The sequence below is a fragment of the Conger conger genome, chromosome 3, assembly GCF_963514075.1.
Source record: "Conger conger chromosome 3, fConCon1.1, whole genome shotgun sequence".
NCBI classification, from domain to species: domain Eukaryota; kingdom Metazoa; phylum Chordata; class Actinopteri; order Anguilliformes; family Congridae; genus Conger; species Conger conger.
The window spans coordinates 24,691,804-24,717,580 of record NC_083762.1 but is presented as its reverse complement, the minus strand read 5'-3'; the positions used below and the strand labels follow the sequence as shown (position 1 = coordinate 24,717,580).

General features: G+C 44.3%; 1 protein-coding gene across 5 annotated transcripts in view; it reads left to right on the top strand.

Annotated features, from left to right (window-relative positions):
- The window catches only part of mid2 (midline 2), a 165,569-nt gene that overhangs the window by 70,917 nt on the left and 68,875 nt on the right, over positions 1-25,777 (top strand). For 2 of the 5 annotated variants that reach the window (XM_061234866.1, XM_061234865.1), the window contains exon 1: positions 9,197-9,384. The exons of 2 other annotated variants lie outside the window; for them this stretch is intronic. The gene's annotated coding sequence lies outside the window, so the exon portion shown is untranslated. Of the gene's footprint in view, positions 1-9,196; positions 9,385-21,851; positions 21,970-25,777 lie in introns of those variants that run through there. One more of the 5 variants, XM_061234862.1, reaches the window with a different exon arrangement.

Sequence of the window (25,777 nt, the reverse complement as noted above, 5' to 3'; positions counted from 1 at the left end):
TCTCCCAACTCCAAAGTAATATACAGACCTCTAAGAATAAATCGCTGAAACTTTCATAAACCATCACTCATACATGCATTCACTCTGGCTTGGATTGGGTCCCCTTACTTTAATGCGATTACTGCAGAAATCCTGTTGGGTGTGTGATTGCTCTACCCTGCCGTATCTGCCGCCTGTCCCGAATTCCGGGTGGTCCGAGGGGAAAGGGAAGCCTTGGCGCGTTCCTAAGGAGATTTCCGCAGTATCTCCACGCCGAGGTGTCGACGGACATTTTTTGTGTGAGCGACTCACTTCAAACACGCAGCAGCCTCCGAGGAGATCGAAAAGAAGGCTCCCACAGTCGTCGTTTTCCCCCGTCATCCCGGAACGTACCCCCATTCTGTCGCCGTGCTTTTGTCTTGCAAAGCGCTAATCAGAAGCTGTCAACGTGAGGGAGGTCTCGGAGTTTGGGAGGGATCCAGTAAGGCTCGGGGATGCCGGATTCTTGACTGTGAGCGTGTAAGTGTGTCCATTATGGGCTCCCGGAGCACGACGCGGTCTCTGTCACACGCCCGTGCTTTAAGACGCAGCGGGGTCTCTGTCACACGCCCGTGCTTTGAGACGCAGCGCGGTCTCTGTCACACGCCCGTGCTTTGAGACGCAGCGTGGTCTCTGTCACACGCCCGTGCTTTGAGACGCAGCGTGGTCTCTGTCACACGCCCGTGCTTTGAGACGCAGCGTGGTCTCTGTCACACGCCCGTGCTTTGAGACGCAGCGCGGTCTCTGTCACACGCCCGTGCTTTGAGACGCAGCGCGGTCTCTGTCACACGCCCGTGCTTTGAGACGCAGCGCGGTCTCTGTCACACGCCCGTGCTTTGAGACGCAGCGCGGTCTCTGTCACACGCCCGTGCTTTGAGACGCAGCGCGGTCTCTGTCACACGCCCGTGCTTTGAGACGCAGCGCGGTCTCTGTCACACGCCCGTGCTTTGAGACGCAGCGCGGTCTCTGTCACACGTCGCACTGGAACACTGTCGATGGCGGTCTGGGCACAGCAGGGCCTCGGGCAGTGAGCTGGAGACTATGGACATACTGTGAGATACTGCGTGTCCATTGCAATGTGCATCATATAGTACACACACATACAGTGCAGTCTGGAAATATTTGGACATTTATATAATCCAGAAAACAGTTAAAGAAAAAAGTCACTATGTGGTCAAAATACAGACTTTCAGCTTTAATTTCGCCTGTCAAGAACATTCCACTTTTTGGCCAGATGTTTGTTTTGGATCATTGTCCTGCTGCATGTTGAAGCATCTTGAGGGATGAGGTGTTATGCTTTGGATAATGAGCTGTTTTAGTTTTTTTCTCCATACTTTCATATAATAACATAATTTGTTATTTAGCTGATGCTAAGCATTGAAAGCAACTTACAGTTGATTAGACTAAGCGGGGGCCAATCCCCCCTGGAGCAATGCAGGGTTAAGGGCCTTGCTCAAGAGCCCAACAGCTGTGCGGATTTTATTCTGGCTACACTGTGGCTTGAATCACCGACCTTCCAGGTCTCAGTCATGTACCTTAACCACTAGGCTACAGTCTGCACCCCTGGCTTTCCTCTTTCCATCACTCAGGTACAGGTTGATCTTCATCTCTTCTGTCCATCACACTTTTTCCAGTACGTTTTTCCTAATTGTAACCTGGCCATTCTATTCTTGAAGCTTTCCAGGGGGTTGCATCCAGTGGAGTTAATGCTGGCATAGTCTTCTTTCGATGGTCGTCTTCCAAGCCTACATTCTGGAGAGTGTTGTTCATCTGTTGAACAGTTACAAAGGGATTTTTCTTCACCATTTGAAGGATTATTCTGTCATTACACAGTCTTCTGTTCTTGTGCGTTCTTGCTTCTTAACGATCTACTAATGTAACAGTTGATTTTGACACTACTCATTTTTCACACTTTAACTTCATAGTCTTTGTTTTGGTTTAAATTCAATGTGCTGGAGTACAGAGCCAAAACACTGACTGTGTCACTATCGAAATACTTACAGACTGCTCACATGTGCGTGCGTGCACACACACACACTCATACACACAGGGACACAGGCACGCACGCATCCACACACACGCAGACTGAATAGATCAGAGCAACGCTTTTATGTGTGATGAAGCTGTTTGTTTTTGACATGACAGCACAATGCAGGCAGGGTGATGGGGGGGGGGGGGGGGGGTGAGAGACGGGCTCTTTTATCGCGCGCGGTTCGTGTCGCGCTGCCCCCAGGTACCCGCTCCCCCAGGTGCGCTCTTTAAAAGGGCTCCCAGCAGGGGCTCACGCAGCTGCGCTCCCGTAGAAGGAGGGCCGGGGAAGGAGGCGCTGACAGTTCCCCGAATCTCGCTCCCGCGCTGAGGGCACAGGGATTTCTCCTACCCAATCAGCGGCGCACAGGTTCTGTGCAGACCCACTCACTTTTATTAATCCTGCGGATGCCTCCTGCTCGCTAAGCTATACCCGCTGTAACGGTGCATCCACGTGCGAGGAAGATCACAGAACGCACACCGCACCGATACACGACCCCCTTATGAAAGGGGGGCTTACGAGCCAGGTGTCACAACGTGGGTACAGTGCCAAGCTTAGTCACAGTGGCTCCCGAGCTGTCCGAGCACACGACTGACTCTTAACCCTTTCAGGTCACTAATATGCGATTAGAAAATGTTTAACTTAACATCCAGTTCAGAACATTCCAAAACTGTTCTAGAACATTCCGCGGGAAAAAAAAGAAAAAACCTAAGTTGCTCTTCAGGGTTAATGAGTAAACACTTTTCTGGGACCCACCCTTTGTTAAAATGTAGCTTATATTAGAATTTATATTTGTTTTTAACTTGTCAAAGCAACTTACAACAATGTACACTGGAGTTAGCATACCGCATGTAATTAGCGCAGTGTTTAATTTGAGTTGGGTTAATTCCTCTGAAGTTTAAAGTGTATTTTATATGCACGGGGTGAATTTTTCCCCACATAAAAAAGACCTTGTGAACCACTTCAACCATTCCCACAACTCAGCAGTGGCCCTAACCTCCAGTATGGGAACCACGGGCGTAGTTGGCACACACTGCCACAGAGCTCTCTGGCTCTCCTTCCCGGGAACAGCAGGAGCAGCGTCATGTTCATCCTCCGCGGGCCCCAAGGTCTTTGGCTGCACATTCCACCTCTTTTATGTTATTTAATGGAAGTGTTTACAAGGAGTAAAATTCAGAGTCGCCCGGCTCTCCAGGTGTTCATCGGTAGCTAATTGTAAGGTAAAACCTGCAGGTTTCTGCCCCCTCAAGCTCTGGAGTTTCCCAGCCTTGAACTAAAACGCCTTGTTTCTCCTCCCTTAAATAACAGGGCAGTGCTGAACTGATGCTTAGGGTGACATCACCGGGCCTTGCACGGAAAATGCCGTATTTCAAACCCCACGAGCACCAAGGGCCTAAGTCTGACATCATGGGGCTCGTGACTGGACTGAGCTGTAACAGAGTGTTGTGTTCTCAAGCTCTGCAGTCACACGAGGAGAACAGTATTCTTCCCAGCCAGGAAGACTAGATAACCTTGCGTGAGGCACATGCTGTGTGTAAAGGTCAATATCAGTATTTCCAGTATGTTTCAGTTTCAGTATGTTCCTTTTATGAAAGTCGACGCAATGTTTTCAATGTAATGGGGGATGTTAAAAACTCTCCTTTTCACATTTTTTATATTTGTAACTCATAAATACAGTCTGAGTGTTGCGGTCGATCATTTTGTATTATTTGACAAAGAACGATGGTTATAAGTGAACAGGCATAAATGACACGTTGGACAATAGTAATATACTTAAGCTCGAGCTTGGCACTGGTAGAAATCTGTGTAGCTACATGTACTTTCAGTATGTTGCCAGGTCATGTGATTCTTTGAAATGGCCAACTCAGAATTACACTAGCCATTAGCATTCAAGTCACTTTTCTCCATTCTGATGTTATGCCTGTACATTGTTTCATGAATATACTAACAGCTTGTGAGAAATTGAATTGATTATTTCTTAATTATTTTAAGTAAAGGGGCTCGGTAGTGCATTATAATTCTCCAGTTAAACCTTTGATGTGCGAAGCCTTTTGTGATTTCTGTTTTCTCAGCTGCACACGCTGCAGTTGCAACTGAAGGATCATCTGTTTCTTCACGGTTGTTATTTTATCCGAATCCAAAGAGCGGTAGGAAGAAAATTAAATCTACCGTTGATTTGCCAACTCTGAAATGTCACAGCCTAGCACTTTCCAGGAACAATTAAATAAAAAACTGGACATAATGTTCTAGTCTATGTGTTGAAAGGGATGTGTTCAGTAGTGGGTCAGTATACAGAAAAGTCTTATAGGAAAGGGCATGGATCTGCAACTGACAAACCAGGAGCTATAGCTAAAAACAAGCAGAATAAAAGTGCAGTGAATAAATTATGAAAACAATGAAAGCATTTTCCATTGGTCATTAAAATAGAAAATGTGCTTCGCACATAAAATTGATATCCAGTAAGTTTATTCATTTAAGTCGTGATTGTTCTTTGGGGTCTCTTTTGTATTTTCCCCACAACAGGGTGAGAATGAAGGAGCACCTCGTTTAAGAAACCTTATTGAAAACTGTAATTATGTTTTAATTAATATTGCTGGTATCACTGTTTTATCTGAGTTATGAACAGGCTTGGCTTATCAAGAAACATGTTTCGCAGATTTGTTTGAATATCTGCTTCTGTTCCATGTCTGCCTGGGTTCCCACGGTCCTGGGAAATCTTTGAAGTACCTGAGTCTAAAAAAAACAACAACTGACGGCTTTGAAATGCCATCAAAAAGGAAGTGTAAGTCTTGTAAGTCCTTGAATAAAAAGATTTTAAAAAGAAGCATTTTCCAAGAAAACTTGAGGAGAGAATTATGGTAATATTACAAAATAATTAACAAAGTGAGATCTCCCTGGGATCTGTCTCTCAGAATGGAAGCACAAATGGCAGGTGTTTCCATGGTTTACACTCACATTTATATTGTGTGTGTATTTATGCTTCAGATTTCTGCATTTCAGCATACAAACTGTTAGGCTGAAACACTTTGCATATAAAGAATGACTTGTGAAGCAGAATAATAGTTTGCATGTGTCATGTTCATCTAGGGTAAGTGTGCGTGCATGTATGTGTGTCTGTGTGGGAGTGTGACTGAGTGTATATGTCTGTTATTTTTGTTTGCTTGCTTTGCCATCAGTATCACAAGAAGTTTGATGTGGGATGTGGGAAGGCATCGTAGAAACTTTGTTTTGTTTTTTTGTACGTTTTTTTTCCTGTATCTCAATCACTTTAACTGTATAAATAAAATGTTCCTCTGAGAGGAGGGTGGAGCTGGGCTCAAGAAAATAAAAACAGAAAATGATACCAAACACTGACTCAACAGACAGCACAGTCAAATTAATAAATACCCATTGCATATAAACTTTCAAAGAAGTTGTAGAGAAGCTGACAGTTGCACTTTTCATGCGTAGACCTACTTTTCTGCTACATTTCTTATAAAGGGGAAAATTGTACTGCTCAATCTAAATAAAAATATCAGCATATTGGTGGTTCAATACACTGAAAGCAGCATGTTACTGTGCTTAATTAGTGACAGTTGATGCAGGAGGGGAAGGGTCTTTTCATAATTGACTGACAAGAAGGCTCTATTGACCTCTTGCAGAGGGAGGACTGAATTGCAGGTGAGAGAACTGCCCTAGATATGATGGTTTCCCTACTTCCCTACTGCTATGGCAGTCAAATACTGTAGAGTACACGTGTGCATTATTTTATTTGGTTTCAAAAATGAATTTGTGTCCTTATGAAAGAAACATACATTACCATGCATTGTATGAAAATGTGAAGCAATTGTGGATCATTTCCAGTGTGCATTCATTTCAAATAGTTTGTGATTATGTATCAGATTTGTATTTAACTGTTTGGGGAAAATTCAAGAAGGTTATTAAATTAACATAATTTATATGACTATGGTTTGAATATATAAATGACAAGAAAATATTAAATGTATTTAGCATATGTTGAGGAGGAATGTAAGACCTAGGAATAGAAGACCTAAAAAGCAGTAAGAGAAGGCTCCGGAAAGATGGTCAGGCTCATGAAAGGTTTGCTGATGAGCTCCCTTTCAGGCTAAGAGCTGACATTTATCGTCAAGTCAAACAGCCTTTGCCAAAGTGCAGAAGAAGAAGAACATCACTGGCAAACAAGTGCAGACATGTTTGCTTAAACAGCATACTGAATTAAAAAGCAAATTAATGCATGTTCCAGTGTGTTCGTGAATTCCTCAAGGCACCTATGGAAGCATGAGAAAATTAGTCTTTAGGCTCACGCGTGGGTCTTGGCGGTAACCGCGGTACAGCAAAGCTATCATGCAGATGCTGCTGTAAATGCCGGCTGGGTCCTCAGCAACTACTTACCTGGTGGATCAAGCTTCCCCTTAGCCCTCCACAGCAAAACACATAGATCAAATCTCATTTCTATCTTCAAGCAAAGCGGAAAATGTTTCCATTATAATGATTCACATCTAATTGAGTATTATGTTCATGGCTCGGTGCGATTTCAATGGCCGTTTTAGTCTCAGGAATAAGTTGCGTATAATACCTTGTGTATTCTTTTGTTGGGTATTAATCAGAGGAAGTACAGTATGTTGTTGTCAGTCTGCTGTGGAATTGTCGGCCTTCTTGATGTAAACGTCATCGTGGCTTTGTACTCAAGTAGCATTTGAGTGTGCTACAGTGGGTCACATACAACTTGTGATACTGTGGCTGTCCCCATTTCAACTGTATTGGAATAATCGCATGGACAATTGTAGTATCTTTTGAACTTGGCCACTGACAAATGCTCATATGGTATGAAAATAATATTAATTATTTAATAATTACATTATTATTAAAAGGTGAAACCACTGTGAACAACCTTACAATACGTAACAAATATATAATATATTTTAATTATATTGCTTAATATTAATATTTTAAAATGTAAATTTTCAGTGTGGATACAGTGAATGAATAATGCGTGATGTCTTCATTATGAATTACTGCAGTTTCTGTTGTCATGTTTCCTATTAATCATCAACAATCTTAGTACTGCTTCAGTTCTGCTTTGAATGGTTGAATTCACTTTAGGAATGAAATGTTTGGGCGTTAATTTTAGTGGCTTACGACTTGTAATGTTGTCAATTATTGATGGAAATCAAGAAATAATGTTCAGGCCCATTTCCATGTGCCCTTCAATTAGCAGGGAAATGTCTTTTTTAAATAATAATTTCTAAATTTGACTTTTTCGGGAAACCTTCAACAAAACAAGCTTTCAAATTTAGTGGGTATGATACAATGTACAATCCATCAGTAAACCGACTACACACTTATGCTTTGCATAATTACTCTTTTTGGATGAATACATTATTGGAATTATAATCAATTTAACTGAAGCAGCTTGAGTTTTTGATGTTGTGCCTTAATGACACAATATTTAGATTAGTCGCAACCCCTTTTTTAGATTATGAATTCCAGCCGTCACTCAGGTATATTAATATTCACATTTTCCCCAACTGTTTTAATTCTCATTTTGATCTTTGCTGAAGGCGGTCCAAAATCAATCTAGATATGAATCGATCAGCGCTTGCATAATGAGGGCAGGCGCCATTCCACCCAGCTGGGTGTTGGCAGGGAGGCATCCTGTCGACTAGTAAAGTCAATTTACCCACTCATCTGCCACCTTCTGCTTAAACGGTCAAAAAACTACTGTTTTTATTTTCTCATTTCTCAGCCTCATAACGGCTTCATTGGCTTCAATGACTGTCATCGGCACAACTCTGGTCCTCATGTTGACAAACGCCAATAACAGACTCCAGGAGAAATCAAGACTAGATTCTGAAAGCTTTCTTATACCTGCACTGGACTGAGTACAACTGACGCTGAGATAATCAGAAATGGCTGAGAAGCCAACTGTCCAATTACATTTGGCCCCCTGAAATGGGGGGACTATGTATAATGTGGATATAATTCCTACACAGATCACCCAGTATGGATGTAAATGCCCTCTAAAGGTGACAGCCTGGGCTTTGATCTCATATTCATTATTTCACTTCAAATCCAATAAGCTGGAGTAAAGAGCCAAAATGACAGAAATTGTAGCACTGTCCAAATACTTATGGACTGCACGGTATTTACATAGTCAGCTCTAAAAGTGTTTGCACCCTTGATAATGATGAGCAAAAAAAGGCTGTAAAAATGACACATCAGCTTAAAATCTATATTGTTTTGTAAAAGGCATGTCATAATTCTGTCATAATTTTGGTACCTTATAACTTACTTCAATGGTCTGTGAACTTGTGGTAAATATTATTGTCCCTGGCCTGGGAAAAATATATTGGTATAATTTTGTCCCGGGCCTGGGAATTTCACCCGGCAGTCCTGTGCGTAATTACACTTGTTGGAAACTGAATCATTGTGACCTCAAGCTCCTTCTGCCGACCCTGTCATTTAAAGTATGACAGGTCTGTGCACTGTAATATGTGGATCAAGGTATACTCTTAGCCAGGGGTTACGGGTTCTGGACAATGTGATCAGCACCTTAAATGCAGACTCCTATGAGGCAATGCATCGATAATTGGAATATTGTATGCAGTTATATTCTATGGTATTATATATGTATCCCTCTAAACATTGTCTAAACAATGTAGTATTTCACATACTTTGGCCCAGTTTCACTGACAAAAATTTTAATTAAGGCCAGTCTTAGATTAAATTATTTTCAATGGAGATTGTCCATGAAAAACTCAGATTAGTCCAGCTGTCTGTCAAACCAGCCCAAAATATTTTATTTCAGAATAGATTTTTATCTACGCTCCATATATATATATATATATATATATATATATATATATATATATATATATATATATATATATATATATTTGAAATGGCATAAAAGACACAAGGGGTTACGTGTGCTTCGTTAATGACTGTCAGCTCAAACTTGACATTTCCCTTGATGGATAGCGGAGGTAAGCGTGGTTTGTGTCCCGACTCCTTACTGTCTCTCTTGCCTAGGCAGTTTGTGTGCATGCGAATCTGTCAGCTCTGCTTTTCGCTTTGTATGGGTGGGAGGAGCCGGCTTCCTGCGATTGTCTGCCTTCTCTCTCGCTCATTTTTCCCAAGTTGCATATTCAGGCTCCCAGCTTTCGCTGTGTCGCCGCCGAGGTTAGCGCTGCCAGTTGGTCGGGGTACCTGCTCTCGACTGCGCGATTTAGGGTTCCCGTTTCTTCGGGTCTGGGGTCGGTCTTTTCTTCTTCACTTCGTTTTTCTTGCGTGCTTTCAAGATGACAGAAGAAAAGAATGTTCGGAAAATAAAGCTGGTAGGTAACTCTAACCCCTCCCCTCAGTGTCTGTTTTTTGGGTCTTAGGTTCATTGCAGTATGGCAACACTTTTCATGGGTGAAAAAGCAAGTCCAAGGATTTAGCAAGCAAACCAGGAGACGTTTAAATAATGTTAACCAGCACAGTACTCCTTAGTGTGGGAAATCAGTGCCTATCGACCGATGTGGATATAGCCTATACGCTGTCTCCGGGGCTGGCATGGAACCGTTGAAAACAATGTCAAATTAACCTACCTGATGGCGGCGTCTTGAGTTTGGAAAGCGTTGAACTTTGTTTAATACGCGTAATACAGCGATCATTTTGCAAGACGGGATGACTGCTGGATTCTGACGATGGTAACAGTGGACTATGAGCTTATTTTTGTCTGTAACGTGCGGACCGCATCGCACTTTGATTTCGATACAGTAACAGTATAGCCTCGCTCATTGTCAAAGCAATTGTGTGATTAGGCTGAAGCATGGAATGACAAGCTGTATGCTACTGGCATCATTTCCTTTGTACCTCTCAAGATATGCAAAACGTTATGATATTCGTGTGCTGAGATTTCGGGTATTATTTCGGAAACACAATGTTCCAAATCAATTTATGTAATACTGCGTCGTGATTTTTTTGGGCATTTTTTAATGTAGGCTATATTTTAAGATGCGGACTCACATTGTTAAAAGCTAATGTATGCGCTTTTCTGTATGCGCTATTTGCATGTAGGCTAGCCTACAGTTTCCAACCTAAAGGCATAATTGGAAGTAGTAGGCTACTATCGCTTAAATGTTATCTCTGTATTTCCAACCACATGAATTAGCCTGCAGACCTGCCTCTGTACAACTGCAAATGCGTTTTCGGGAGAACCTCAGACAGCAGCTGTCAGCACATATGCTACTAAATAACTTTAATTCTTTAATTCATTATTTAATTTATTTATTTGTTTATTATTTCGTTGTTCTTATTATTGTTCTTACATTCGCGTTTACCTTAGAAATTGGGCTTGTTCTTGCATTAAACAGGTATCAATTAATAATAATTTCATTAGGCCCATTAAATGCAAGCGTCATAATAAAAGAACAGGCTTGCTTTTTCCCATTTCAGCTGCTGCTGCGAGTGCCAATGTTTTGTTGTACTTGTGTTGTGTTTAGAATAACCTGGATGCAGTGAAGCACCTGTGCTTGATTGTTGATACTATTTGTGAGAGAACGTGTGTTGATCCCGTCGGGAGAGCGAGAGTATATTACTCAAACATGATGGGACAGGTGAATGGCAATCTTTAGCGTTGCTCTACTGGACCAAATAATTCAGGTTTCCTGTGTAACAAAACAAGCCATTGTCCGATCCTTTAGTTGTATTGTGATAGATTGCCTGGAGTGAGTGAATTTGATACATTAGGACATGCCTTTGAACTAGCCATTTCCACAGCCAATGCGCGCTTGCTTTTTTGGCTGACAGGTTCTCATTCTATTAAGATTAGTCTGGTTAGTTTGATAAATTCACTGATGTTTAAATAATATACTTCTCTTGTTTCCTGTAACTTTATTGATGTGTCAGCTATCAGCATACTTAAACAAGCCTTACTTGATATTTAACTACAGGACACTAATTGACACAGTAATGACTCAATGTAGACATTGAAACGCTACATTTTCAGACTTGTTCGAGCAAACGTACAAGTTGGCAATTACCGGTCTCTAAGAGATATGTTCTTTAAAACCACAGATAGCTTTGGATTGTGTAATGTTGATGCCAGTGTAGAATTTCTTTGACTGTGTTGGGAAGGTCACAGGGCAGTCTTTTTTTTTTTTTTTTTTTTGGTTTGCAGTTGCCCTTGTCTGAACATTGCCTCTTGCCTTCAGTCAGCTACATTTCTCTGAGGAATTCCTATCAGTGTACTGTAAAATGGAATTTGCAGACGAGACATTCCGGGCGTAATCTCTCACGGTATCAACAGGCAAGCCTTTTATAAATGACATTACAGGCTAAAGACAGATGTAGGCCTATTTCCTGCTTCATCCCCTCTCATCATTTCTGACTGCACACCGATTCCCCTGCCTTCCCTTCTTTTTACATACATCTCTGATTCGAGTGCCTCTCGGGTCCACTCCAGTTTGAGCTGGCAGGGTTTGTATTTAGACCGACTTTGTGGTTACGTGCCTGTGCAACCTCAGAGCAGAACGGAACAGAAGCACTCCCCACAAACGATGTCAGAGGCCAACCATAACAAGCTACCGCGGTGCGCTGTGCTACGCGGCGGTCCCCCTCAGCTCCGTCTCACCTCGGCGGGAGAGGGAACACTCATCGAAATAATGCTATGATTAGCTACTGCGTGGTGGCTGGGGTCGGGGTTATTGCACCCCTGTTCCCGTCTTCTCCCTGAGGCTTTCGGCGGTGCCTTGGGGATACAGAAGCGAAGGGTTGTAAGAGGGGACCTCTGAGAGGAATATAGCGTGTCTGCATTTCTCTTTCTGCGGCCTCGTCTTTGTTTCCTCCGCTCAGAGCAAGCTGTCGTCCCCTCGTTCCACTGCCATTACGGCGTTTTGTTTCTGCTAACTCTGCTTAAAAAGCATCGCTTAAGAGATGCAATCTGGGGGATTGGGAGCAGTTGTATCAGAGCTCAGGGGCTTTAAAATATTCACGTGCGTTCCCTTTTTCGTTATGGCCGACCTTTTTAAACAAAGTACGGGCTATTCAACCCGCTGGTGTCTTTGGTAAGGCCTCGGCTGGCTAGGGCCTATCAAAGTAAAGTTCGCCCGTGACGAACGGTTTATGAACGGTTTCTGCCGTCGCCAGAAATGCTGTACATTGAGGAATCGTGGAAGGCAAGCAGATGAGATCAGCTGTGTGGGTGTTGAAATCTTGTGATGCAACAAATATCAAAGCAGGCTGGGAAATCACGTATACGCGGGAGAAGAGGCAGGGTGCGAAAGCCTCACTCGCTATGCCACGCCACTTCATTCTTATATAACCCACTGAAAGTCAGCCACCGGTGTGGAAGCGCTGTGAAGGTGAGCCTCTTCCCCAGAGAATTTCAGCTTGAATGGAGTTGTTGTGCCATCAGAAAACTGCATTTCGCACGACAGCGCTTCCCATACAAAGTAATAATGTTCACCCAGCGGAGCCGTCCGGTTTGTAAGTTTATATTTAGGGTCATCTTCATATTGATATAATTTTTATATGACGCTGCTCTTGTCTGTCCACTTTGCGGGATGACATGAAATTGAATTGCAGGGCTCTTCTGAATTAATTGGTCTCGGCTAATGTTAGCACAAGGGAAAACAAACACCAGTCTGAAAACACGACTGGAAATGTAGAAATGATGCAAGAGCTATCATGGCAGACATTTTTTCCCTTCCGCCTAGCCTATTTGCATTAATACAATTCCAATGTGACATTATCATTCTGTTATGCCTGCCTAAATGGATGTCATCAGATGATGCATAATTAAATGTCAATTATGAACAAGAGGGTTTGCGTGCAGACTTCATAATGAGCGATTTACTGTCGTAAGTTAAACTATTATGCGCTTTCACAAGTTCTGTTTTATTTTTACACTGAATGCTCAGCTGAATTATTGAACGATACGCTCTGTAGGGTCATGGGGTCACAAAGGCAATGTTTCATTATCTCTTCTCTGACAGGATGTGGGGTTGGCATCAGAACAGGGAAGTAGGCCTTAATGATAAATCTTGTGGGGAAATCCTGAGGATTTGTTGGGTTTGTTGTGACAAATGTCATTTGTGTGCTTAATCCAGGGCAGTCTTTCCAGCAGGAACTTTCTCTGAGGATGACTTCCTCTCGTGAGGTGTAAACAGGCCAACACTCTTGAGCGAATCATTTTCCGCGACACTGACAGGGCTCCTCCCAGAGGGCTTCAAGCGATTCTCATCCTGTTTTCAGAGGAACAAGGGAGTGCTATACATTATGAATGCGCTTCCCTCTCTGAGCTGTTAATTTCAATAACACACTCAGACACTTTCTCCCTCTCACACACCCGCAGACACTCTCTCCCTCTCACACAGACACTCTCTTACACTCGCATGCACAAACACACCATACACACTCACATACACACACACCACCCACCACAGACACACACACAGTCTCTCTCACACACAAACACACACACACAGTGTCTCTCTCTCTCTCTCTCTCTCTCTCTCTCTCTCACACGCACACGCACACGCACACGCACACGCACACGCACATGCACATTCACATGCACATGCACATGCACATGCACATGCACATGCACATGCACATACACACTCTCTCACTCACACACAGTCTCTCTCTCTCTCACACACACTCACATCACCCACCACACACAGAGGCCGTGAGAGGTGTCCTCACTCTCCTCCCCCTCTCACTTTTCCGCCAGTCACAATTAATCACAATCTGTGACTTTGCATTGTAATCACAGTGGCGAGGGCCCTCTGTGGAATGTGCGTACGCACAGTCTACAGCGCCCACTGCCAATTTCACATCTTACAGGAAAGGAAATGTGTCAGTCCAGGGGTCTGGGCTGGTAATTCGGCGAGAGATGAGTTGGCCACTCTGGACATTATTTTCATCTCACAGAGCAGCCCAGCGTAAGAGTGGACTACAGTCTGAAATTCAGTGTGTCGGTAGCCTTAATGATGCTGATGGCAATGGCAGCGACGGATGACTCGTGGAGAAGGGGTGGAAGTTGAACGCGTCTGGCAGAGGTTGCGGGTGGAAGCGTTTTTTTGCTGTGCTCTGCAACGATTTTGCCGATGGCCAAAGCGACCGAAACGTGCAATTTCATCCTCCCAAGACGCTGCTGTGCAGCCCAACTCACGACAACACCTCGGCCCCTGAGTAATGGCTTAAAAGGCCGGTGGCAAAATCTCGCTCGTGGCTGAAATGTTTCCCGGTCGCTAGCAGAGAGAGGTCTGACCGGTTTTTCTCCCCCCCTGCCTCTACCTCCCGGATAAGCGGGGATGGTATCGCCCAGAAACAGCCACAGCTGCCGACCTCGGGCCGCCTTGCATCGTGGGAGCGCGTGCATCTCCTCGGGGCTCCGGGGCCTGTGGCAGAACTGTGACGCTCCCCTCCCCTCCGCCTGGGAGGCCCGGGCCTTCAGCCTGCCTCCTCGCTCTCAGCAGCACCACCCAGGAGCTGCCATACCGGCTCGTTCCGGATCGTTCCGGCTCTTTCCGTAGCCTGGCTCGTCCTCTCTCGCTGCCCGCACCAGCGCTCTGGAACCGCAGCCCTTGGCGAGCTGCTGCGTCTGCGGGTTTTCCGCCATTTCCTTCCAATCAGCAGCCAATTTAGGCCCCGGGAACAAGACACACGGGCTCTTTAGCCAATCAATGGCTCAAATTAAGCGCTTGAGTGCCGAAAGGGCATTGAAAAGCGACGGACGCTACACTGGTCTCCCAGGATTGCAGTGAAATCCCCAGCCTGCACTATGGAGAACTGACTTATTGACGTTATGCTAATATGGAGAGCCAAATGCTAATAAAGAGATCAGATGTTTGTGCACTGGAATGGCGAATAAGTCTTAGTAATGTAAAAAAAAAGAGTAGTTTTGAGATTTTGAGCTTAAAAGATTCCAAAGTGAATTGGCTCCAAGCAGATACAATTTTGAAACAGTATTTTTGTATATTACTTGTATGTATTTAGTGCCCTATCAACATCATATTTATGACACTAGCTCATTTTTGCCAAAAATGTCAGTGAAAACCTTCTAATTATCAGCTCAGGAACTATCCGTTCTTAGAGAATGGAGAACTAATCGTTCTGTCTCTTCTCTAGGTCTCTGTGGTGTGTGTTATTGGCCACCTGTGCATAGTGAGGATCGCTCGTAAGTCAGGGCTGAATGTTTGCAGTCATGATGAATGGGTAATGGAGGCGTCACACTGTCTGGCTGCTGGCTGCTCAGCCTGTATGGCTTGGCCTGTGGGCCTGGAGCTGAGGCAGCGCTCCGCTGGCTCCCCGTGTGTCTGTACAGAGGCAGCCCCTGATCCCGCTCACCAGCGCTGTTCCTCAGGCCGTCTCGTGGACGCTGCCTGGCCAGCCGGGGAGCTGTGTGGGAGGGTCAGGGCAGCTGGGTGTACATACATAGACAGCATACGCTCGCACATACACACGCTCTCGCACACACATGTTCTCATACACACTCATGTGCTGACACACACAGTGCACAGGCACACAGCATACGCTCACACATACACGCGCCCTCACACACATGTTCTCATACAGACACAAATGCTCTGACACACACACAGTACACACGCACACACACTCTCACATACTCACACATACTCTCACACACATTCTCATACACACAGAAATGCTCTGACACCCACACAGTACACACGCATACTCAGACATGCTCTCACACACTCACACACATGTTCTCTTACACACACAAATGCGCTGACACACACACAGTACACACACACGCACTCACACACTCCCACTCATACTCACACTCACACACACACTCTCACACACACATTTTCATACACATACACATTGGCCGACACATACACAGTACACACACAAATGCTCTCACACACAGCACATACACTCTCTCTCACACACACAAACTCACACATTCTCTCACATGCGCACGCACACGCACACACATACACACACACACTAATGCACAGTGAAAGCCAACACTTAGAAGCAATGGGAAGCTATCATTATTTCTCTGCAGCTTGTCATTCACAGGCATTAAAGTGTAGGTTTCAGATGTCACACAACCAGTCCTGATAACAGCACTATCCTCCCACAGCGCTGGGGCACCCCTGCTCTGTGTGACAGCCCTGAAGATGCGTGACCGCCAGCTGCCATTTTAGAGGGGATTACCGCTAGAATAGCGCGCGGACGCACCCCAGCGTCTCTCATCCACGCGGGTGACCTTCACCGCTCTCGCCCGACGATCAGAGCCCGCGCGTATCTCACACTTTCACAGCCTCGCCACGGCCGGGCATTCACCACGGCTCAGGTTCGCCCCGCTCCGCCGACGGCCGAGAGATTCGCTTCCTGACACGGAGGTGAAGGAGCAGAGCCCACACACTCTGAACGCAGCGAGCACTCCGGACCGTTTTCACAGAGCCGTGCACCAGCCACGCTCTGTCTAGCCACGCTGCATAGCAGGAGAAACACATTCTTTTCACTTTGCTCTCCTTGGTCCCAGCTGCTCTGTTTGCATTTGCGTGCAACTGGCCCTGAACATAAGATGTGCTGCGTCCGCTTTTATTAAAATGAATCTAAATTACCCAAAACCACGTACTGTAATCTCCCTGGTCTGCTTGGCCCACAGTCATGTGACTGTGATTAATTAAGCTGCCCGGTTTGGGAAAAGGATCACCTCTCCAGTCATATCTGGCCGGTGTTATTTTGGCACTATGCTGAGAATGATCTGTGTTTGTTTTCTGGAAATGAATGGCCTATTTGCCAGCTGGTCCTTTTTTTCCCAGTTAACACCACTGGGTCATGCCGTTGCCAGTTGCCATGTGTCATGATTTTCCTGGACTATGCTCCGTTGAGCCGAGAGAGTGAATTAAAGGTGCTTCAGCTCTGGAACAGGAATATCATTCCATGCAGGTCTAGAAAGGGTTTGTGATCCACTAACATAATTATAACATTGCACTAGGGGTTATCGCTGTCATTTTCCTTCAACTCCCTACCTATAAAAATATTGTGTCATTTTATATTTGCTTTCCATTTGTACATGTGGCAGAAGTGTTTGTACAAATCATTGTCCAGTGCTGTTATGGCAGACAACTGGAAATGCAAATAACAAGGCGTAACTACCGGAATGCAGTCACTGCTTGCGATTCAAAGCCTCTGAATCATGTAGCTTCTCTGCTGAGCATGCACACTGTTGTATGTAACTGAGAGGAAAGGCGTGTCTAATGGTCCAGTTCATATTCTCCTTTACAGATTTGCTGAATGTGTTGACTTTTAGCAGTCATGTGTTTGCCATTCATCTTTTTAAGTGGTGTCTCGATTTCGCATTTGCGGAGTCTCTGTCACTCGCAATTTTCAGAGTAGGCACTTTAGAATAATGTTTGAATACCATTACCACTGTATTTATTGGTAATGAGAGGAAATTATTCAGATTCATTAAATGTCATTGAAAAAGTTGCCAATCAATGATAGTAAATGGTGACATTTGCATGCAGTACAGACAGCACACAGCAGTGTCCGCATAATCACATTTAGCAACTCTGTTACAGTAGGCCTTCTCTCCGTTGCAGGCTCGCTAGTCATCTAGCGAACTGCCTGTTTTAAAATGCAGAGGTCTGTTCAGCACGGCAGATGTGTACGTAAAACTGGAGCTGACTAATCTCATAATGTCAATGTTGAGGATGAACCGTTCTGGGAAACATTTTTCGGCAGGCTTTGGAAGTGGGATGGGGACAGTGTTTTGAAATGCTGCTCAAGTTATCATCCTTTTTAGGAAGCAATGCACAACATTAAGTTGACAGCGCCGGCTCTGCACTCACCGTAATGTAATAGGAAAAAAATCTAACAAGTGTACGCTTTCAGCAGAGGATACGCCATCACAACAAGGGTGATGTGGACTGAGCAAACACTGTGTTTGAGTGCGCAAGTGCGTGGGTCGAGTGGCAACACTGTCAGGATTTACAATTTAGGGCCTCTGTTGTCCAACCTTATACAAAAACGGCCATCATGGGAGCTGGTTTTGGTCTTGTCCCAGCACTAAGAAGTCTGATTGTACTTATCAAGTCTTGATTGTAGATAATGATTCGTTAATTAGTCTGTAAACATTCATTAAACAATAATTCATTAGGTGTCTCATTGCTGGGATAAAGCAAAAAACCTGCGCCCACACCGGCCCTTCTTGGATGAGATTGGACACCTCTAAGTTTTTAAGAATCGTAGATGCTTGTCTTATGTCAACATTGGTCCAAATCAGATTTAACAGAACAAGATGATATAGCCTAATGTATTGCCCCGATACTCATGATGTGAAGCTTCTACATTTTTGTACTGAAAACCTTCAGTTGAAGGGCCCGTGGTATCTGTTCATCTTCCCGTTTTGATGAATCATTTATCATCAGATTTAATGCATTTGTTTGCAATAACTTCTCAGTCCTTATGAAGTGCTGATAATGGAGTTTCTGCGATCGATCAACATGGCTGACATGTGAGGAGGTGCCTGGGTTTACATTCAGTAATCCTTAAGCACTTCTTCCCCCACAAAGAGCTTACTTGAGGATAAGCTGTATCGCTCTTACACGTGCAAATAAGGATATTTCTTTAGGTGACCTAACTGGTTTGAATAAGGAAAGACACATTTCTCTTTGTGTTCATTCGTATTATGGTTCTTTCCATTCAATTCACCATTGAAATTGCACAGAAACGCACACGGTGAATAGAATAGAGTTTCCCACTAGCTTCAGACATGGACAAGAAAAGCCCCAGCACATGTTAATTAGTGAGTCGGCCACTCAATTATTGATTAATTGACTTGTTGTTTTTTTCCACACAGAACACAGTGGTTCTTCTGTGTACCAACTGTGGTAGTGTATAAACGAATATTGATCGCAAGTCTCCATGCTTATTTGTGGACGGATCAGTATGGTACACAGATAAGAGTCCCCTTGACTAATTGTGTCTAGCCTTTTGAAATAGTCTGTTTTGATTTGCGTATCGTCCATGGCTCTTTCCAGATTGATCTGTTCATATGCAGTGTGTCTGTTTCTGAAATGGGAGAATTGCCATTGCAATAATGCTATTCAGTAGCTGAGACGAAGGCAATCAGTGCTGTTGGTAAACTATAGTTTTTCTTTTTTTTGTCATGTTAATAACAATGGACACATTGCATTACACCTTACATTTGTGAATAATTCTCTGACTTCCCAATTATCTGCTCATTAACATTGTAAGTTTCACACATAGTATAACCGAGGACAACACAAGTGGTCTATAAAGCTTCTTATAGCAGATGCTTGCAGTATCACTGTAAATTATGAATGCTCTTGCTCTAATGCTGATCACAATATTTCTGTTTATGGGCTTGAGAACGGTTTATGAACAGCCATGGAGATTAGAAGAGAATACACATAAACATGCCTTAGTAGACAAGCTAACTGGGCGGGATATAACTGAAATTCCTGAAGTGTGAGAGCCCTGTTTATTAATAGGAACATATAGGGCCCGAAGAGCATAAAGTGAGGATGTAATATAAAAACACAGACGCAGTGAACGTTCTGTGGCCAATCGTTTATGGTTGTCTGGAACGTTATGGTTGTTCTGTTAATTTTATGTACATGAAAAATGTTGTCATGTACAAGCAAAAATCAGCATTTGCTTACTTTTGCACTTCTTTTGAGCTTTGTGTGAGCAAACCCACTGATTTTGAGACAGAATAATAGAATTTGGAAGTGCACAATGTTCAGCTGCATGCTAAGATAGGCTCCAGTACCCCCCGCGACCCTGATCAGGAACAAGCCAGTTCGATAATGGATGGATGGGCAATGTTCAGCCCTGGCATATCCTTTACCTGTCTCGTGGCCTTTCTCTTATTCTTTCAATTTCAGCTTATTCTCCCATTGTTTATATCCGTATCTCAGCTCTGCTTTGTTTCCATCACTTCATCTTTATTTATCTGTGGTTGTTTCCCCCTCTCTGAGTCTGTAATTTGGTGATAGCACGGTGCTCCTGGACGGAAGAGGCCCTGCTGGTTCGGGGAGGAGGCTCTGTGTGCGGAAGAGCTGGTCCGGCTGGTTCCCCCCCTGCGTTTCCCCTGAACTCTCGTTCTGCGGCACCACAGCTGCCCGGACACCCTCCCGCTCTTCCTCTTTCCTGAGGAAATCGCATTTCGCATGAAAAGACCTTCCCCGCGATGACGGATCTATAGTCGGGTGGAAACAGTGGGGGCCCAGCTTTCTGCATCGGTCTGGGATAATGAAGGCGCTCGTTCAACGTTTCTTTTGATCTGCTCTGCGTAATTTAAGCATTTCACCACACCCTCAATAATGGAGACAATTTGAATCTGTGTGGCCAGTGCCCCTCACTGATAAGTCTCACTGTTCTGTGAGAGGCGTCTCGAAAAGATGTGTCCTCTGACAGTTTTGTCCTTTTAATTATTATTAATAATAACATACAGGTTTTATCCAGAGGAATTACAGTTATCTGTAATAATGTACGTCATTAAGAAAAGGCTCAGAGGGACAAGGCAGACCAGCTAAGTTTTTAAAAAAAGTTACATTAACTAACAGTGAGATTTTAAATGGGCATGGTGCCTTGAAAATTTCCTTCTAAGAGCTTCTGCAGCTGCATAATTTAAATGATTCCCCTTATAAAGACCTTCCTTTTCTACAGCGGAAAGCTATGTCAGTACTTTCAGGTAACGTTTAGTCCGGTTAAATATCAAATTGTCAAAGAAAAAGTATTTCTGAAAAGAACTGTACGTAATCAGTGGAGCCCACTTCCTATATTTAGAGCGAGTCATTGCCCTGAATTCTCCCTCTTGTTCTTGAAGGTGAAACAAATCTTTTCTTTGTCCCACATTTTAGATCGACTCGCAATCATAGCCCACACTGCTGCAGGAGATCTGTCTATTTTAGTCTATACTTTGCAGCAGATCCTCTGGAAATCAGTCTGATTACATAAGCTTCCAGCTCAGTCCGTATGTGGAAGTACATCTGCAGACGTTTGATTTCTCAGTGTAGCAAAAGCCACCAGGAAATGCGAAGCCTTCCAAGAGAAACAATGGTTTGCTGCGAAAAGGAAATGCCATACGTTACATTTGCCTAAAAATAGACCCTCCTGATTTTAAGGAATGCCTTACAGGATGAGAACCGCATTCTGGCGGTCAGGAGAAAACATGCGTCTGTCTTTCTTTAACATACTTCTTTATTTCTTCCTTCTTTCTCCTTTCTTCCTCCTCTTTCTCTTTCTCTCCCTCTCCCACTGCCCGCTTCCTCCTACGTTCCTGACAGGCCCGTCCAGTCAGTTAGCTAACAACCTTGTAACACTCTGCAAAACAGCTGTTTGCTTATTAATAGACTGGGCTTTCCTTGATGACTGTCCAAGATTGCGCATTGAGGCTGGGTCAGCGGGGGGTGGTGGGTGGGTGAGCGGCGGTGTGCATGTTGTTGCTGGCCCTGAAGTCCATAACAGCAGGCATTAGCCTTGGCTTCAGCTCACCCGAGAGAGAGCGAGATGCAGGCCAAGAATCGTTTCAGTACAGCAGCATGGGAATCGTAGTCCTTAGAAGAAATCGTAATCACTTACATTTTTAACCACTCTTTCTTTTTCTATTCCAACCCAACCCAACCCCCCCCCCCCCTTTTTTTTTTTAAGTAGACATCTCAGAACATGACGGTTATCCAAGTTGACCTCAGTCAGACCCGCACTCTTTGGCGGTTTAAGGTTGAAAAGTACAACTGCAGAAATCCGACTCGGGAGGATGACCCAGAGTTCATAACCACATGCAAGCGCGGCTTTAATTGCTGAACCTTCCGCCGAAGAAAAGACGGAAAATCTCTTCATCTCGTGGCATCACCCTGAACTCCTTCCTTTCTCAACGCCGGGATCTGCACTTGAAAGGCCGCGGGGCCTGTCAGGTTGTTGTGTGCTCCTCCGGCTACTGGGCTGTCTGCGGCGCTTTGAAGGGCTTTGAGCTGTTTGAACCCCTCCTTGGAGGGCTTGACCCAGAGTCTCAGCTCCACTGCTGCTCCATAAGGGCCTGGTTCCCATTTCTGTTGCGGGAATACGTGACCGGGGAAAGGGAATAACGGTTTTAGGTCTGTTTATCTACCGTCGTCCAACCGAGGTTACGATGGCGGAATTGGCATTTCGTAAGGGGAGCCGTAAAGAGTTGAAGGTCCGTGCGGGTTCCGAGCAGCGTTCTGGGTCATTAAAAACATAAAGGGCAGGTAATGGATTGTAATAAAAAACTTCTTGCCGCAATAGAAGGGCAGAGATTAGATTCCAGGTGACGGTCTATCCCTCGGGCCTTCGCTCTTGCACCGTCTGTTTAGCTTCTTCCCAACATGAACCGCAGACGTCCACGTTCTTGCATTTAATGCATCAATTAGGAGCTGGCTATTAAAGCACCATGTAACGTGCTCTGGGTTATAACGTTGTGCCTTTTTTCCATTTTGAATGCCGGTGTTTAATAGCATTGGAGAAAAGATCGGTGGTTATTGTGTTATGGGGCAATGGAATTTAATAGAATTCCGTCTCCGGGGGAAAACTAATTCCAAGGTGTTTTTCCACCACCGAGAGCCAGCGAAGGGCCTGGCTGTCTGAATTTCCATATTCATCGGAGCTCGATTCTGCTAAGGCTACACAAGCAGACGTGGACGTGGGACGCGGAAGATCTTCGGCAAGTGCACACCTCGGGTTCGATACGCACTCAATCTCTGGCCCGCGCAAACCAGTTTTCACTGCGTGTTCACAAAATTTGCATACTGATCGGAATTCCATCATGAAATCGCATTCGGAATTCCGTATTAATTCAGCTGTAGGCCCACAGACATTCGTGTTAAACTCATTTTTGAATTGAATTGAAATAAATGAAAAGCTCGAGATTAGTCCGTGTCAGCATACAAATATGAATGTTTACAGATAGTAAGATTTCTTGCAGTTTGGGCATATATATTTTTTTCATTTGTTGATTTACCAATTATTGCCTGTCTTGTGAGGATTAAGCTGGAGATGTCAACAGAATGTGCTGAATAGCAGTTTGACTTTTAAACAGGCGGATGGGAAGCAAAGGCAGAATTTATAATATAGTAATGAGAAAACATGATCTGTATGTTAAGGAGTCGACTATGCGGAGAACATTTTGAAAAAGCCATAATTAAGGTGTACTTTCGATGACAATAATATTCCTTTGACACCGGAGGACGTAATGCTCATGTGTTGGGCAACCCTGTGACCATTTCCTCATCCATCCCATTAGCATGTGCTAAAAGCTACACTTCGGCAGTGACTTTTTAGCAGAACGTTCGGTGGTAGTTTGGCTGCGTGCTTCCTCTAGCTCTGGCTCTGGATAACTGTCATAATGCACCCAAGTAAACTGTCTTCATTAGGGATACCTGACCAGCAGCTCTCCCACACACACACACACACACACACACACACACACACACACACACACACACACCTACCTGACCAGCAGCTCTCCCACACACACACACACACACACACACACACACACCCCTGTTCCTGTACGCACGGTTCCCTGAAAGGCCCGCTAAATATCTTAGGCGCTTTTTGCGCCAGATTTTCTCCCGGTTTTGTTCTCACCAGCGCAAATGCAGATGAATAATAGACGTGCTGCGGGGTGACGGGAGGAACAAGGCCGTGGCGTGTTGTGGCAGCGTGCGATAAGACGGCGCTCTGGCTAAGAGCATTACGGGAATAAAAAGGCGTTTGAGGGTATTAACTCTGTGGTATTTCGGCACGCGCCGCATCAGCCTCGCGGCGAGGAAAGGTGCTTTACTACACCGATGTGTAAATAGGAGAGGATGTATTTGTGGTCTACGTGTGAAAATGTCGCGGGGCGTGGAGTGTCCCCAGAATGACATTCCGAAGGAGCAGAAGAACATTAGAGAAAAGGACGTGTGTGTGTGTGTGTGTGTGTGTGTGTGTGTGTTAGTGTGTTAGTTATGCTTTTCAGTCTTTGGAATGTTCCCCCGTTCCAGACTCAATGCACTTATGAAATGATAAAGAAATTTGGCACTCACCGCCTGCTGTGCAGTTGATGATCCAGAGAAAATGAGTCAAATGATATCCAGCATTTTTATATTTACTCCCACATCTTATTCCAGGGCAAGCGGCTCCTAAGAGAGTCTTGTGTAATGCTAAATTCCATGGCACTATCATCTGACGGGCTGTTTTGCAGATCCCGTGTAGAGATGCACTGTGTGTGGCCATTTTGCACTGCAAAGGTTTCCTTACCATACCTAAGACATAGAGCTGCACAAGGTAAGAGGCTGTGCGATGCAAGGCAGGCTGTAAAGGGTTAACCCCTGTGTTGAAGACCCACAGCTCTGTGAAATGGAAATGCCTGGCTAACTGTCTGTTTACGTTCTATGAGTGGAAATTGCATGTTTGATTAAGCCAGAAAGCAGTAAAGAAGGGATGTGGAAAATTAGTTGTAGCCATCAGCCACATGTTCACACACACGCAACACTCTCTCTCGCTCTCACACACACACACAGACACACACTGAGAGACACGGACACACACACCAAGTTTTAAGTTACTCTTTGTTTAGGCTACAGTAATTACAAACTTGGCTCCCCCTAAATAAATGGCATGACAATATGACTGTTTTTTGCTTGTGTTGCTATTGGTTTTGCTTGTTTTTGCTTCACTAAAGGTTTAAAAAAAAATTTCTTTATTATGTGACCTTCCTCAATATTTGTGTGAAATGCCATAGAAACACACAGCTTCTGTTTTGTTGACCAAGCTACTCACCAGCATATGGTGATGGATTGCAAATTGAGTATTTACAATTAGTTTTTTGTCTCAAGTGTTTTCTGAGAGTCACTTGACCCATTGTGACAGTCAGTGCTCTCAGCTGGGCCCAGGGCTTGAAACCCGCTCTACATCCTCCCATCAGCACAATGCTGGCTGTACACCAAGCCAATGATTCCAGAATCTTCCATCCAGCAAGATGATTACTTTCGAATCACCTAGTACAGCACAGTACTGTGCATCTACACCCACCAACCCAGGTCCTCTCACTGAATCAATCCTGCAAGGAAAATAACATTCTCGAAAACAAGTAAGTGAAGAAATTAATTAAGTTTGGCAGAGTACTCGTTGTGACAAAGGTTCATTAATAAGGGGAAGGCACACTTCTACAATGGTAGATAAAGTCAAGCTAGCATTTCCTGTCCTTAATTTAATTAGCATTTTTTTCAAACCTCATCAAAAATAGGCTTGCACAGAACAGTTGGCAAAATAGGGCACTGCTGTGTTTTATGTTTTTATTATCTTACTTTTTGCACAAGCTGAATTGATCCATTTCCGACTGAAGTTGCAACCCCACACCCACACACAATATATACTTAGACTATATGTAGATGGCATCTCAATATATAGAGGTCCCTGCATAGTCTTGTCTTTTGCAACATTTAGCACTTTGGAAGATGGATTCTGAAATGTCCCATTCCCACCAAACTTCACTTGTGCACAGACCAGTCAGGTCAAACAACTGTCAGGAGGAATCTGGTTGGTCTAGTCTGCAGCAGGTCTCTGACCAGCACATGCGGACAGAGTAGGAGGTAGAGCACACTGCTGTTGTCTCGAATGAGTCCGTCATAAAACGTCATTTCAGAACAAGAAGGTGTACTTTATTGAACCCTGTGAAGTAATTTGTCCCATCTTAGTAACTTAGGAGCAGTGGACAGCCAC